The sequence below is a fragment of the Magnolia sinica genome, chromosome 1, assembly GCF_029962835.1.
Source record: "Magnolia sinica isolate HGM2019 chromosome 1, MsV1, whole genome shotgun sequence".
Taxonomy (NCBI): Eukaryota; Viridiplantae; Streptophyta; class Magnoliopsida; order Magnoliales; family Magnoliaceae; genus Magnolia; species Magnolia sinica.
Genome location: NC_080573.1, coordinates 13961268 through 13977967, shown reverse-complemented (window position 1 = coordinate 13977967; position 16700 = coordinate 13961268). Strand labels below are relative to the sequence as shown.

At 39.2% G+C, this 16700-nt stretch overlaps 1 pseudogene; it reads right to left on the bottom strand.

The window, feature by feature from the left end:
• Positions 1-14412: 14412 nt before the first annotated feature.
• LOC131244064 (receptor-like serine/threonine-protein kinase SD1-7) lies at positions 14413-16244 on the bottom strand (annotated as a pseudogene).
• Positions 16245-16700: the final 456 nt, after the last annotated feature.

The window sequence follows — 16700 nt, the reverse complement described above, 5'->3', positions numbered from 1 at the left end:
AGATCAAAATATGGTCAAGATCCACGATAAGATGCTTTTGTCATTAATGATGGAAATTGTCCACTTTTTCATTGGATGGATGACTGGATTCGTTATTGAGAGTAACAAGGATATCGCTAGTGGGCCCACATGATGAATGGTCCAAATCCATGTTCACGAAATTGTTCATAAATGGTCTAAGACCATTCGTTTTCTAGGCTACTGATCATATGGCCAGGATCATGAGATTAAAACGATTCTTGAGAAACATAGGTGAGGCCCATAAGATTGAAGGTTAGATCCATGAACAGGCTGTATTTCTTTAAATGATCTGGACCGTTCATTTCATTGGCCACTGATCAGATAGTTAGGAACATCAGATTGGAGTGACTCTGAAAAGGAACGGGGAACTACAAGTGGGGCATACGACATGGGCAGTCCATATCCATGAGCGAACCCCTTTTTTTTTTTTTTTTTACACAGATGGCTTGGTGCGTAAGCCAATTGGCTGGTGTACCACACACTACCGATCTGGCTGGTGTGGGCACGTGTCATGCGAAAGATGAGAGGTTTCAAAGGAGATCAAAGTTACATGTCTCCAAAATGATATATTTGTTATATCTACACTGTCCATCCATTTTTCAAGATCATTTTAAAGCATTAACTAAAAAATGATTCATATCCAAAGCTTAAGTGAACTACACTATACATTGGAGTAGGGATAATGATTCTCACCGTTAAAACATTCATAGGGCCTACCATAATGTTTTGTTTTCCATCTAATTTGTTCATAAGGTCACATTGACCTAGGTGAAGAGTAAAAACAAATACCATATTGATCCAAAACTTATGTGACTTCGAAAGAGTTTCAATGGTAGACATTCAATCCTCTAATTTTTGCAATGTAATCCACTTGATCTTTGGATCTGTCTTATTTTTTGGGTCAAGCCTTACCATGAGTAGAGTTGGGCATCAAGTTGTTCACACTCTAAGTATAGGGTTGTGATGTAGTAATAATCTCGGTAAGACTGAGGTCGAATCCATAGGGACTGAACCTTGTACGTAATCTGAAAATAACTTGAACCAGAACTAGGCGAAGATGTAATCTAAATCAGGAAACTTTAAGGGAATAATGGTGAAATCTTAAAGTAAAACTTGTAAAATTCAAAGGTAGGAAACTAGGGTGCCAAGGATCCACTTGTAGAGAGCAGGGAGATCTATGCTTGATTTAAGAACACAATTAGAATCAGAGTTCTATCTTCATCCAATAGGAATATATAACATTAAAAATCAACTATGAACTTCCTTTGATCTAGTTTTCAAGAGATAAGAGGTATGAGAATTAGAATTGATTCTATCACAAAACTATGTCGATGAGACAAAACAAACAACAGAATTTAGCCAATCCACACCCAATCTAAGGGATGTATGAATGTTAGGAAGGATTCCATCATCCAACCATGCCCAGGAGATGATAGTGAACAACAGGGTTTCCAAATTCACAAACCCTATAATGCTAAGAACATGCTCAAAATTATCGTAGATCCATTGTAATTTAAGTTACAACAAACCATTAAAAACTGAAAGCATTTCTTAATATCAAACTATAATCAAAAGAAAGTTCAACTAAAGTATGAATCAAAGCATAGAAAACCATCGATCCATCACACTACAAGCTACACCTCTTAGCCCTAGATAAGAGGTTTAGCCAGACCTGATCAAGCTAAAGACTCTTAAAATCATCAAAAGAAAGAAGAAACTAAAGAAGAAAGGGAGAAGGAAGACTCCTCATGCGCCAGCCACACACACTCTCTCTCTCTCTCTCTCTCTCTCTCTCTCTCTCTCTCTCTCTCTCTCTCTCCCCTTCTTCACATCTCCCTCCTTGCCTCCACGGCTACACGGCCACCTGGTTCTCTAGATATGATTTCAAAGCTCTCTCTCATGTCTCCTTTTATAGCAACAGGGAGCAAGGTCGGTTTGGAGTCGTACGAACCAACTTTGCTTACGCAGCCAAGAAACCATGCAAAAACACCACTTTCCTTGTTTTCTTTCCAAAAACACAATGTCCCTTAGGGCGTTTTTAGATGATCTACATGATGGACGGTTTGGATTATCAATCTGACCGTGATCGAGATCACAGAACTGACCACTACCGCTAGTTTTCAAGGACGTGTGTAAGCTTACTCATGAGGGCTGCGCTGAGCTCTCAGTGGGACCCACAGTGATATTTTCAGTGGAATCCACCCCGTCCATTGAATTCCTGACGAAAAACTAATCGAGAATGAGTGATTTTAGTCGAGTTTTGGTGCGGTCCACTGTATAAAATCAATTCATCGCCTATCCTGCATTTTCTAACGATTCATGTCCGTACACGTGCATAAGACCAAAAGGAAAGTATGGCTGGGGTCATCTCCACCCCTTGAGTCGACTGAACGGGTTAGATCATCCAATGAAATGTTGGGTGGAGCCCACTATCAAAATCCAATCGGCTCGGGTGCGTCCGCTGGTCATTTTGCGCGAGAAGTGCACTATTTAGATGTTTTGTTCAAAAAATAGGTGGGGCCCACTTCTGATGACATTCTCGGATATCTACTTCGCTCATCATCTTCTTAGTAACGTGTAAGCTCATGGGTTAAAGTATGATATAAATCCGAACTCTAAGTGGGCCACACCATTCACCTGTGATGAGGCACTACCCACCGTTGAAGCAAACATATGTTCTCCCTTACGTGCATTCATATGGAGTTTTGTTTATTTACAAATTTGTCACTCTTCCTTTTAGGAACTTCTGTTGTTCGTTCCTCCCTACTACACTGTGCAAATGAGACGAAATTTCATCAGTACTTATTAATTTTCACGCTCTTTCTAACGCTTAAATTTGAGCCTTGATCGCTTATGGATTGCCAAGATTCTCTTTAATGGGTAGCGCCCTTTGATCTATCCATTGGGCCACTTTCACAAAGATCCAATGGCTGAAATTCGACGTGTACGGTTAATTTAGGGTCCTTAGGCCAGATATAAAGTTTCGAGCCAAACGGATGGTGGGAACCTTGTGATTTTACATTCAGGACGACTTTAAGGCCACTTGAGCTTCAGTTTCTCGATTTTCTCGGATCTCTGGCATGTAAATCCTTCGATCTTAGTCCCCTGGTGTCCGTCCCTTGCCTTGGTAAATTCTGAGCATTAAATCCATGCTTTTAGCATCCTATTTCAATCTAAGCTCGTAAATACACCCTGCATCACAAACATGATTAAATCGAGCCGTTAAACAATACCATGTTCATAAATTCAGGCAATAACAGGGGTCTGGTAAGCAATATTTGACCCTTAACACATGATGTTTTATTTAAACCAACCTGATTTAAATGATTTTAAACTCTCAAGTATACGAATCGGATGTAGATATGGTACGTATTACGAGTTCGTTCCCACGAGGACTGGTTGTCACAATTCAAAATTAAAGACTCTTCTTAACTAATCCAACAAATATTTGAGCTAGTAATTGAGTAAACTAAACAAAAATCAATGAAAAAATAACCAAGAGCAATAATGAAAATTTAATCAAGGAGAAGACTAGGACTTTCGAATCCACCTCTAATTATCATAAACCTTGTTTTACCTGTTGATTCTCCCTAATTCAGATTGATATCAAAAATAAATAAAGCGCACTCTATGTCCTTGGTCGGGCACACAGAATGTATAATTCCTTAAAGCATATGGATCACATCTTTCCATCCATGGTCAGGCATAGAGAGATGTAGATTCTTGTTTCTTCCTCTATAGGAACCTGTTCATGGTCAGACACAAGCACCAAGAATAATATTCCAAACAACATCCATAACTAGACTTTGGTTGAGCTCTTAGCATAGAGAAGTACAGAAATTCCAGTCAAGTACACCAGAGAAAGAAACAAATCAATCAAGTTAAGATTAAATCAACAAACAAGGATCATTCAAGTTGGAGGCTTCATCTCAGCCTTAGCTAAGGAATTTAGCTATCCATGTGATCAATTAGAAAGTAAGAAAAATAACATTGATGAAAGGAAAACATCATTCTCTCTTTCTATTCTCTTTTTCTTCTCTTTTCTTCTCCTTTTCTTCTCTTTTCTTCTCTTTCTCTTCTCTGGATCTGTTCCCTGGCGCTCCTCCCCTCTTGTCTACGTTTTGCATCTCTTTTTATAGCCGGAGTGGGTGGAATGGAGAAAATCGGGTTTGGAAAGGTGTCGTATACGCAGCACTTCTGTACCCGCATAAGTCCCTCATTCTTTGTACTTTATCCGTAAAATCAACGTCTCCTGGGGCGTTTTTGGGTCTATACGATGGACGGATCAAATCTTCCATCTGATCAAAGATGGTGGCCACAACCGCCCGGAAGTCCATTTTTCGTGGACGTGCATAAGCCTTCGTACGTCCAGTGCTGTGATGCTCGGTGAGCCCCACATAAGCGTTTTCGTGGAAATCCAAGCCGTCCATTGGATGCACGACGAAATTTTGGTCAGATATGGATGGTTTTGAACATCATTGACGCGACCCATAGAAGAAATTACAATAAAATTAATTTTGAACGTCACAGGACAGTCCACTTGTGGCCTCTGTATCTCACACGTGTGCTCGTATGGGCACAAAATGTAAACATGGTTTTATAGTTCTCGAATCCTTCTACACGATGAACGGTTTGGATTAGACGTACGTGCTATGGGTGGGGCCCACAGAGGTCCGTAAAAACGGACTTTCTGTCCGTTACGCAGCGCCAGAAACGGAAACATCCGTTTTTTAGGAAGGAAGTCGGGTCAGCGCTGCTGACCGACTTAGTTCATTCGGTGCACGGGCAGTGCACATGTGCACTATGCACATGTCACACAAGGTGGGGTCCACTAAAATGTTTCTTTCAAAATCTAATCCGACCATCTGTTTTGTCTCCTCATATAATGGGTTGAGACCAAATTTGATGCATATCCAGAGACCAGGTGGGCCCCACTTAAGGAATTAAAGGGCTGATTTGGCCGTTGGGCCACTTCCCGAGATATGAAATGGTTGAAATTTTATGTGTACGGTTTATTTATGCCCCCCATCCCATGTATGAAGTTTCGAGTCAATCGGATGGCGAAAACCATGTGATCTTGCATTCTGGACCATTTTTGGGCCTTTTTAATGTAAACGGCTTGATTTTCTCGGATCCCTGGCATGTAAATTCTTTGATCTCGGTCTCCTGAGATCCGTCCCTTGCCTTGGTGATTTTAGAGCGTTAAATTCATACTTTTAATACCTTTTCAGTTCAAGCTCTTTAAATTCACCTTGTAACAAAAACACGATTAAAATAGGACGTTAAGCATTATCGTGTACGTAAAATCAAGTAATAATTGGGGTCTAATATGCAATATTTGACCCTCAATACAATCCTCAACTAACATTTTTCTAGTCCCGAGCAAAGTATGTGAAAAATAATTTAAGAATTAAGTACGAGACAATTCTTATAAACCCGAGTGATATTTGAAAAACAATCCAGTCAATAGAATTCTGGGATTCAAGAATGTTGGGGATTACTTTCTCCTGGACTCAAGTGCACGGTAAACTTCATAATCAAGTTCAAAGCATTAATCCATTTATTAGAAAAATTCTAATCATTGAGTTCCATGGGTGTATAGTGAAACCTAAACTTATTACAATATTCAAAGACTCAATTCTTTATTTTCTTGATAACATTGATAAGCACAAGAGCATTCAGGATAACCATAACCTAAACCAAAACTTGCCTTATAGTTCAACTTTTCATTCTTCCAACTTTTGATTTTTTTCCATTAATGGCTTTCACGCTGTGTCAACCTTTTAAAGGTAAAGCTAAGGAGGGGAATCGAACCCTCACCTATAGGGAGCAAACCTATAGTGAAGACCATTCGCCCAACCCTTTCCGAAGACAACTGTTTTTTAGCTAGGTATTAATTTTTTCTTTGAACATGATGGACAAATTTCCAAGGTTGGCTCCTTCCACGTCTAGTGACTACCAGGTTAACAATTCAATATCGAACTGAAACCTTAATGTGTAAGTTAGATGTGACATGTGAAATCATGACTCAATCAATGTTTAAAACTTTGAATCATGGATGAACAATTCGAACTTAACTGTGAAATCTAATAATAGCTGAATCCAAGAGTTATAAATTACCAATATTACGTATCTTATGTCTAAATCAAAGATGGCCGTCACAATCACTTCGAATTCACAGAAAAAGTTTAAAAAATTTCACAATTTTTGCTCAAGACTGAGAAAACACTGATTAGGTAACCTAATTTCCTATCCCCAACCTAAAATCTACAGTGTCCTCAATGTAAAAGATATACGCATGCAATACACAGAGACAACAGAAATAAAGGAGAAGTGATAGAAAGATAGTACCTGATGAGGAGATTGTACGGCGTTTTCAAAGAGATATCAGCGTGAGAGCGGGTCAGCACAAGAGTTTAAGCCAACAAAAGCAAACTATCTTAAAAACAACTTAGAAGGCAAACTAACCTAATGGTATAAAGCCGACTATCCTAGAATGGTATAAAGCAAACTACCCTAGTCCTATGAAAGCAGGGAAAAAACTACTCAGTCATGCCTCAAGGTTTCTCTTCCGGCCAATATCTAGATAAATTTCTCAGTAGGTTTCTCAATAGGATCATCCAAAAGTCTTTTTTGTAATAGGCTTGGATACCCTGGAGCATGAATGTCCAGAGAGATTTATGGACCTCATCAAAAATTTGTCGTTGATTCGCTTGAGATATCCAAAGTATATATGATTCACTCGTGACAGAAAAAGTTTCAAAGTTAGTATCCCATGGTGAATCAGAGACTACAAGTAAATAAAACTCAGAAAACTTATCAGAAAGTGATGTAGTCTCGACACATTCCAAAGTTTCAGACTTCGGTTTAATTTTTAGCTCCTCCTCCCTTAATGGTAAACAGTTTGGATTTAGGGAAGAATGGGCTTCAGAGTAAGGGTTCTCTCGGTTAGTAACAACTACCGAGACATTCTCTTGCGAGGCATCCACTATTTATTTAATCATAGGATCGTTTGAATCTGGAAAGTGTGTTAAACAATCGTCCAAAGAGTTGAGAAATTTAGCTGAGAGTGACTTATTTTCCACATTGACATTTGTAATGAAATGTGCAAGGACTCCATCGTCTTTAAAAGTAGATGGAGGTATGCTTTCTTGCTCTTGCCCTGCACAGACAAATTGAGGATCAATTAGCGACGTATTGATGTGAAAACTCTGATCATCGGTACCACCGAGTAAAGGTATTGTATTGTCAAGGGTTGACAACTTAGATGGTGGCCTTAACTGGCTGGTTTCAATTCCTAGAATCATATCGAGTGACTTGTCCATCTCCCGAATCATATCATTATTCAATTCAGGGGAGTGGTCTAAATATGTCTCACAAGAGCTAGAAAGGTCGGTTGAAAGAGGCTTATTCTCCACATTTAAATTAGTCATGTTAGATGGGTGGAGTAAATCATTATGGTCAACCACTTCCTGTACCTCTTGATCATTGACCTAGACCAAACTTGATATTGATTCCAGAGGAATTAGGGCTGCACATTTATAATCGTCATCCCAATACTCATCATCTTCAAATTTAGTGCAGTATATACTTGGAATGGGATTGCTTCTCTCACATTCCACTCCTAAATTGAGTTGAGGTTCGAATAAACTAAGCTCTCCCTCATCATTGAAACTAAGGGTGTCATGTGAGTGAAGTGTGTCATTATCATTATATTTGAAAGATACCCATGTCTATTGATAATTCTTTTGAACCGTCATCAAGATTGAATTGTGGTTGATACGAATGAGCCTCTAATTTCTTATTGATGCGCAATGCAAGTGCTTCTATCATTTTTCTAAGGCTCGAACAATCTTCTAATAATTTTCTCATATCCGCAGAAGAGTTTGTGCCACTTCGAAGTGACTCCTCTTGGATCGATTCTAGTTGGATTTCAAATGTAGGCGATGCAAGAGAATAATCATTATAACATGTTGTTGGTTTATCTTTCTAATTTTGATGTTTCCACTAATTATAGTTATACGGATCATAGGTGGGAGAATCTGATGGTTGTCGATACATATTATCGTCCATGATATAATCTCTCATTGCTTTCTTCTTATCTTGTGGGTGATGATAATTCTCACTCTCATAGTTATGATAACCCTAACACTCACGTACTGTCTGTGGGGTGTAATTGTTCTCTCGTGTATGATCGTGTAAGGACTTCTTAACCGGTGTAGCGTTATATTCCGGTCGGTTCTTGATGATGGTTTCAGAAAATTTTTGAGACATGAGTTGTTTCCTAACATAATCATGTAACAGCCCTGCTTTCTCAGCATATCGACATTCCCACTCGTGCATATATATGGTGAAACCTTAACTCTGAATCTAATCCTAAGAAAAATAAAAGAAAAGATCCTACAGCAGTATGGAAAGTAAGAAGAGGGGAAGTTAGAAGGAAGTTACCAAATTAAAAGTTCATCCTGCAAAAGAAAACAAACAAGTTAGTTTCTAAAAATAAAAATTTTAAAATTAGAAAGTTCCTAAAATAGAAAGTAAACTAGTTTCTAAAAAAGGAAAAACTTCTAAAAACCGAAAATAGAAAATTTCTAAACTAATTGGGAAAGTTCTAAACCTAAAATAGAAATTAAGAAAGTTTCTAAAAGAAAACCTAGAATTAAAAAGTTCCTAAAAATAAAATAAAGGAAATATGAGTTAGTTTCTAAAATTAGAAAGAGTTTCTAAAAAAGGAAATAACTAACCTAGTTTCTAAAAGTTAATCAGGAAACTTCTATCCTAGAATTAGGAAGCTAGTTTCTAAAAATAAAAGAAGTCCTATAATATAAAACAAATCAGGAAAATTTCTAAAAATATAAAACAAATCCTAATATAAAAATAGAAAGGAAGGAAAATCAGGAAGAGATTACCAAATCAGAAAGCCTATATTAGGGTCCTACAAAACAGGAAAGTTAGGTTAGTTTCTAAAAAAAAAAAAATCAAACAGAAAAACTTATACCTAAAACTAGAAAAACCCTAATCTTAACCTAATTCTAAAATTAGTTAATCTTAGAAAAACGTAAATGTCAATCCCCAGCAACGGCGCTAAAAACTTGTTCACACCCCAAGTATAGGGTTATGATGTAGTAATAATCTCGGTAAGATCGAGGTCAAATCCACAAGGACTGAACCTTGTACGTAATCTGAAAGTAACTTGAACTAGAACTAGAAAAAGAGGTAATCTAAATCAGCAAACTTTAAGGGAATAATGGTGAAATCTTAAAGTAAAACTTGTAAAATTCAAAGGTAGGAAACTATGGTGCCAATGATCCACTTGTAGAGATCAGGGAGATCTATGCTTGATTCAAGAACACAGCTGGAATCAGAGTCCTATCTTTATCCAGTAGGAAGATATAACATTAAAAATCAACTATGAACTTCCTTTGATCTAGTTTTTAAGAGATGAAAAGTATGAGAATTAGAATTGATTCCATTACAAAATCATGCCCATGAGACAAAGCAAACAACAAAATTTAGCTAATCCACACCCAATCTAAGGGATGTATGAATGTTAGGAAGGATTCCATCATCTAACCATGCCCATGAGACGATGGTGAACAACAGGGTTCCTAAATTCACAAACCCTATAATACTAAGAACATGCTCAAAGCTATCGTATATCCATTGTAATTTAAGTCACAACAAACCATTAAAAACTAAAAGCATTCCTTAATATCAAACTATAATCAAAAGAAAGTTCAACTAAAGTATGAATCAAAGCATAGAAAACCATCCATCACACTACAAGCTTCACCTCTTATCCCTAGCTAAGAGGTTTAGCCAGACATGATCAAGCTAAAGACTCTTAAAGTCATCAAAAGAAAGAAGAAATTAAAAAAGAAAAACTTTAGGCCTCTCTCTCTCTCTCTCTCTCTCTCTCTCTCTCTCTCTCTCTCTTTCTCCTCTTCACGTCTCCCTCCTTGCCTCCACGGCTGCACAGCCACCTGGCTCTCTAGGTATGATTCCAAAGCTCTCTCTCACGTCTCCTTTTATAGCAACAGGGAGCAAGGTCGGTTTGGAGTCGTACGAACTGACTTTGCTGAAGCAGCCAAGAAACCATGCAAAAAGCACCACTTTCCTTGCCTTTTTTCCAAAAACACAATGTCCATTGGGGCATTTTTAGATAATCTACACGATGGATGGTTTAGATTATCAATCCGACTGTGATCGAGATCACAGAACCAACCACTGCCGTCGGTTTTCATGGACGTGCGTAAGCTTACGCACGAGGGCTGCACTGAGCTCTCGGTGGGACCCACAATGATGTTTTCGGTGGAATCGACCCCATCTATTGAATTCCTGGCGAAAAACCAATCGAGAAGGAGTGATTTTAGTTGAGTTTTGGTGCGGTCCACTGTATAAAATCAATTCACCATCCATCCTGTGTTTTCTGATGATCCACGTGCGTACACGTGCGTAAGACCAAAAGAAAAGCATGGCTAGGGTCATCTCCACCCCCTGAGTCAACTGAACGGGTCAAATCATCCAATGGAATGATGAGTGGAGCCCACTATTAAAACCCAATCACAGCTCGGGTGCGTCTACTGGGCGTTTTGCCCGAGAAGGGCACTATTTAGATGTTTTGTTCAAAAAATAGTTGGGGCCCACTTCTGATGACATTCTCGGAGATCTACTCCGCTCATCATCTTCTTAGTAATGTGTAAGCCCATGGGTCAAAGTATGAAGTAAATCCGAACTCTATGTGGGCCACGCCATCCACTTGTGATGAGGCACTACCCACCGTTGAAGCAAACCTCTGTTCTCCCTTACGTGCATGCATATGAAGTTTTGTTTATTTACAAATTTATCACTTCCCCTTTTAAGAAATTCTGTTGTTCGTTCCTCCCTACTGCACCGTGCAAATGAGATGAAATTTCACTAGTATTTGTTATTTTTCATGCTCATTCTAACGCTTAAGTTTGAACCTTGATCACTTATGGATTACCAAGATGCTCTTTAATAGATAGTGCCCTCTGATATCTTTGTTGGGCCACTTTTACAAAAATCCAATGGTTGAAATTCAACATATATGGTTAATTTAGGGTCCTCAGGCCAGATATAAGTTTCGAGCCAAGCAGATGGTGGAAACTTTGAGATCTTGCATTGAGGACGACTTTCAGGCCTTTTGGACTTGATTTTCTCAGATCTTTGGCGTGTAAATTCTTTGATCTCAGTCCCCTAGGGTCCGTCCCTTGCCTTGGTGATTTTAGAGCGTTAAATCCATGCTTTTAATACTCTTTTCAGTCCAAGCTCTTTAAATTCACACTGTAACAAAAACACGATTAAAATAGGACGTTAAGCATTATCGTGTGCGTAAAATTAGATAATAATTGGGGTCTAATATTAAATATTTGACCCTTAACACAAGTCAAGTCGAACTAAGTTAGGGTTGACCCGACTCGATTCGGTTTTGAAATAGGCCTGAATTGAACTTGACTCAACTTGGTACCTAGTCTAGCATGCCTAAACCGATCCGAATCCGGATAAAGCCTAACTAATCCGGAATCCAACTCGGCAAAAAGTATCGAGTTGGTTCGAGTTGGCATCGATTAGGATCCGATTCAAATTGAGAAATGAGGTTGGGATGGAGTGGAGAGGAGAGGAAAGGAGAGAGAGAGAGAGAGAGAGAGAGAGAGAGAGAGAGAGAGAGAGAGGAGGGTGGTGGTGATGGTGGTGGGCTTGGAAGAGGAGGGTGAGAGAGAGAGAGAGAGAGAGAGAGAGAGAGAGAGAGAGGAGGGTGGTTATCAGGATTGGAAGAGGAGGAGGATGATTGACGAAGAGAGAGTTTGGGATCAGGTCGGGATTTTTTATTATATATATACCCGAAACCGAGTCGAGTTGGTTTTGGATCAAGTCGAGTTTGATTGGATCGAGTCTGGTTGAGTAACTGGGTAACTTGAACTTGACTCGGCTTGAGTTCGGATTGGGAGAAACCTACTCAGTTTGGACCGAATCACCCATTCGGTTCGGGTCGAGTCAGGTCTGAACGAGTCGGATGAGTTGAGTTATGCGAGTCGAGTAGTCTCCTGCCTAGCTCAAACTATGAGCTCGCCAAATAGAAGGACGGTTGTGATATAACACATACATCTATGGGACCCACCTTGGTGACGTCAGCACACCTGTCAGATTGATGGTGTGGTACACCCGCCAATCCGCTTCCGTTTGGCGCATCCATTGTTATTGCTCATTTTCAATCATGAGGCTGTAGACACCCCACCTAAATCACTAAATACCACCCTTGAACCAATTGACTATACCCTGGTAAAATTACACCCATAACCCTCAATTATCATTGGATGCCATACCAAATTTAGAGATGGAACCTCAAACTCGTCTTGAATTAAACTACTGGACCTAATTAAGAGATTCCTAACTCCCGGCCCTTCAATTAGAACCATTGATCAACACTCACGAAAATTCACAACCCTATCTATATTCCAAAAAAACGGTGCATTTATCCGTCAAAAGGAACTTTGAAAGCCAACCAGAAAGGAAACACTAGGCATAGACCCCTTTTCAAAGATAGTAAACAGTTTAGATCACTCAAACCACGGCCATGTATCTTGAAATTAGCCCAGAGAGAATGAGGGGGAAAGGTGGCAACGTCGCTAAATTGAAAACACCAGATTAGAATATTGTCTGCCTGTCACGAGCCAACGGTTACCTGACACTTTTTCCACCTACCACAGATAGGGATCCCTTCTTACAAATCTTGCTTGGCAAAAAATTGACAAGTGTCCATCGTCAACCTGACACAAGCTAACGGTTTCATTCTATAAATTCGACCCCAACACTTGACTCAACAACAGGTAGAAGGCCCAAGCACACTAAGGTTAGGTAAAAAACAAGTCAAGCAAAAGGACTTTACCGTCTGGTATTTCCAAAAACTCCCACAGTAATGCATATATCTTGCTCAACCGAATGAAGTCAGCCTCAGAAGGTCAATTTATTAAAGAAAGCTAACTAGTTTAGGAGTAGGATTAGAATCAAGGACATCTGACCATCCCTTTTGGATAAAAAAAAGTATCTGATTTTTCTCTTTCTCGCTCACATGTGAATCAAGCTCGTAATCCATTCTATATATTCTAGCATACTACTTACCGTAATCACTATTTTTTTATTCGTTCTGTTTCTGCACATTTCTTTTTATTTATCTGATTCACCTGTCAGGGCATCGCTTGATTCCACGTAGCCAAGGTAGGACCTATTCTACTTTCACCTATCCAGTCCTCTCGTAGGATTACGTGAAGCATGGCTAGACATATAATGCTACTACATCTTTGAATTCCATTAAAGGTCGTATATCCTATCGAATAGAGACTGCATGGTGTGCGGGTAGAAGAAAGAAGAACCCATTTATCTTCTGTAATCAAGACCGTTACCCATACAAATAAGTATGATCAGCTAGTGGCCACTCCAAATATTCAAACATATCTTTTTTCGGCTATCTTTGATACAAATTGCATAACAAAGGAAACGAAGTAACGCTGATCCAACCAGAAACACCTCACATCATGTCAAAAGGTGGAAGGTGCGGGAGTTTCTTCCCTCTCTCCTCGTGATGGACTATGTTGAGACAGGAGTCAGGAGTCAGATCTTGCAGGCGGTATTCACGGAGCCCAAGATAAACCAAATCCAAATCTTACTTGGAACACACTATATAAAACAATGATGATTGACCATTAAAAGCTTCCCATGGCTTATAAAAAAGGTTTTGGATCAAGCTGGCAAATAAACATTACAGTAGGCCTTAGGAAGTTTTTATTGGTGGATGTTCAATCACTACTATTTCCTATGGTGTAGTCCACTTGAGATTTAGATATGCTTCATTTTTGGGCTAGTACCTTAAAATAAGCTGTAAAAATAGATGGACGGCATGGATATACAAATTATACATTAAGGAGGGCCCTATGGTCACGGCCACACTGTGTTGGATGAGGCCATGGCCTCAATTCACTCCCTGGGTTATATCCGCAAATGACCCACCTGACTTTTTAGCACTTGAGATTTGGACATGAAAATTAACAGACAAAAGTACAATCTTCGAGATGTTCTTCTTCTTCTTCTTCTTTTTGGTATTAAATAAATATTACATTCTTTTGCAAAATTAAAATTTCGGCATAGCTCAATTGGTCAGTGATCTTCTGTTTTTCCAAATATCTCAGTAAATTAAAATCAATGGATAATAATTATAATTACGTCAGCAACATTTGGCCACATTGATGAATTTTCTTTGTTTGTTTTAGCCAGGAAAATTTGTGAAATTGTGCGGACTACCATTGTAAAATGTAAAACTATAATCAATTCCCTCAATTGATGTGCCGAAATGCATGTTCAAATAAACACAGGAAATAACAATCCAACTTACGTGGCATTATCTGGAATCCAGAAACACAAATAGCCCTAAAGGCTATATGTGAATGACCACGCGTGCTAAAACGGCAGCATGTATGAGATCAGAACCGTTCATCAGGTAGGCCACACCATGAATGTGCCCATCCAGAAAAGTAGACCAGACCCATCTTCGACGGAGCTATATACGTGTACAAAAGGAAAAACGGATGGCTGGTGGCCTACGTATCTGGCCTGCGTGTGGCCTGCATCTCTGTCTGTGGGTCCCACCTAATGAACGACAAAGATCCCACAGATGCACAACATGAAAATGCAGAGATTTTGAGGAACCTCAACGGAAAAATCTATATAATCCCTAACGAGCTTGCACTTCAGTAGCTGTCATCTCATTGATGGAATAAGATCCGACCCCACTTGTGGATGAATCTGCATCCATGAAATTCTTCTTGTTACAATAGGCTGGTTTCTTGGTTGGAGGAATGGCCATTTCGTTGCATAACATGGATACAACTGATAACATGGTGGGCCTGCTTGTCACATTTTCTTGCACACACAAAAGGCCCACCTGGATGCATCTGATCAGGACTTCATTGGTGGGACACGAATCGGTAATTGAGGAATCCACCAGATCCAAACTCCTACCTTCGTTCCATAGATGCCATGCCTGAAATAGTATACCACATGTCATCTTAAATTCATGAAATCTAACGGTCGAAAATGGACAGAGGAAGACATGTCCAAATCCAGCCCACTTGCTAAAGATCCAAGTCCTGGCCCAGCTTATGAAAAGGGAGCTGGGTCCCAGCTACCCCATCACTGCAAATCAAGTCAGCTCGGGCTGGGCCCACTTTTCGGTTAGGAAGATCAATGGGGTGGACTAATGCTACTTCAATTTTAAAAAAATGTTGGGATTCCCGCCCATTGTCTTTGGCTGGACAGAAAATTAAGAAAGAAAAAGGCAGTAGAAAAATCATACTTACATGGCCCATTAAATTAGAGTCGGGATTATGATAACCGCTGTTTCATTTTCCACTAATGATCTCTAATAATAAGACCCCAAAGCTAAAAACATCTGATTTCACTGAGAAAAGCCCATCGATGGCGTACTCCGGCGACATGTAACCACTGCATTGCAATTGTCAAATGTCAACGGATGGGATTTTCCGATGATGATAAGTCTTCATTTTATGGCCATTCAGGCAAGAGAAGATTGAAGAGGTGAATGGTGGCAGATATGCCAGCATGGCACACATGTGAGAGATCCAAGCCAATCATCAATGGGGCGGTCCAAGAGCTATGGCTGCGAATGGGCCCAGCCTGGATTGGTTTCAGCCCAGATTTTTAACCATTTGGCCCAAGCCCATCTGGAGGGCTATATTCAACATACATGTTTTGGTAAACCTGATGAGTGTACCAGGCTGGCCTTTGGGCTGTGGCATGGTCACAATGCGCCTCATGAGGTTATATGGCTTGGATGTCAAACACTTGCAATTTGGTATCTTCAAATTAATCTTTCTTCCCATGGATACGATCTTGCAATGCCTTGTGAATGCACGTGTTTGTGGTACTTACTATGTGCCAACCACTCTATTTGTGTTGCCTTGGGTCTGATTTCCTTTGAAAATTCTGGCGATCCCAAAATCTGAAATTTTAGGGTTCATTTCGTCATCGAGGAGAATGTTGCTAGCTTTCAAATCTCTGGGAATAATTCTCAACCTGGAATCATGATGAAGATAAAGAACTCCTCGAGCAATCCCAATGATAATATCAAACCGTTTCTTCCAATCTAACAACACCCGTCTTGTCTGATCTGTGATGTGAATGTCCGCACATTAGTTTTTTTCCCATATATTCATAAATTTTACTTACAAGCACGTGCACACGTATGCACATGGAAAATGATAATGTACCCAACTTCATGGGGATTTAAATTGAAGCAGAAACACTGATTTTAAAATTTTCAATAATAGAATTACATCGAATGCTTAATTATAATTATATTCTTAACTACATGGAAACACACATAAAACGAAGAAAAATTCACTAGATATGTTGATTCTCAACTATAAGGGAAGTGAATACTATTAGACATTATAGGATCTCTAGATTCGGGGGGACTAGAGTTTTTAGAAGAGAAGAAATTTTATTAGGTTTAGTGCTGAAATTGAGATAAGTATATCAAACTAAAATGTTACACCAATATTTATAGACGTTAATCATAGAGAAATTTAAATTAGATTTTAACTTCAATGTGTCTTTATGTTATGGTGGTAATGAGGTAGACTAAA